The following is a 1025-nucleotide window of genomic DNA, read 5'->3' on the forward strand; positions in this document are numbered from 1 at the left end:
TCTCTCTCTCTCTCTCTCTCCTGTTTTATTTGATTTATTAGTCTCAATTTCAATCAGATTGTATTATATTGTGTTATCTTGCATTCCGATATCGTAATTAGTAAAATAAGTTTTCCTCCATAGATTGTTGCTGCTGTTTTTTTGTTTTCCTCCCTTCCTTCCCATTTTGTGGGCTGGGAAGGGGAGGACAGGGGCCTACCGCCCCCCTGTCACGGGTGTAGATTGATCTCGTTAACTCCGTGACAACATCCCAGCCTGTAAGTCACAGCTTTGAAAAGAACAGGGCTGAAGAACCCCTCAAGAGGAATTATGACAGTGCTATGATGGGTAAAATGCATTTTATGCTTAATTTCAGATTTGGGGAGCACAGACTATAAAGGAGGAGTGGATCTGAAAACATGCTAGATTGTTCATGCATTTTGGTGGAGGCTGTAAAAATTGGGGTTGCAGGAGAACCTAAGTGTCAGAGCCAGTTCTGTGCTTGATCATGAGCTGCCATGTCACTCATTCCATTAAAAGGACAGCTTTTAGAAACTTATACATTTGATAAACTTAGGGAGGTGTGGCATTGTTCCACTTTTTTGTCCTGATATAATTTGTAAAAGATTTTCCTCTACTACTAATACTTTCTCATTGCTTAACTACGAAATTACACTTCATAAGTGCTTTTAGACTTTCTGTCTGCATTAATACGGTTCACAGACTCATCTCCAATGTTTCACTTTCTAAGACTAGACTTTCTTTTGGGACATAATGTTTGAGTAATGGAGAATTTGAAATTAACCTCTTTATTTCTTCAAAAGCTTTTCCTTGTATTTATGTCCATTCCCATGTGATGGCTCTATATATTAATTGGCTCAAAGGCTCATTGTTTTAATCACAAGTAATTACGAAATTCCATCACTATTCCAAAGATACCTTGACTGCCATATTTATGGGACAGAGAATCACAGACAATCTTTATGATTTTTTCATTATCATAGTTTAGTTGTTGGTGGTCTTTTTTCTTTTTCTTTTTCTTTTTC

The sequence above is a fragment of the Meleagris gallopavo genome, chromosome 3 (assembly GCF_000146605.3).
Source record: "Meleagris gallopavo isolate NT-WF06-2002-E0010 breed Aviagen turkey brand Nicholas breeding stock chromosome 3, Turkey_5.1, whole genome shotgun sequence".
NCBI lineage: Eukaryota > Metazoa > Chordata > Aves > Galliformes > Phasianidae > Meleagris > Meleagris gallopavo.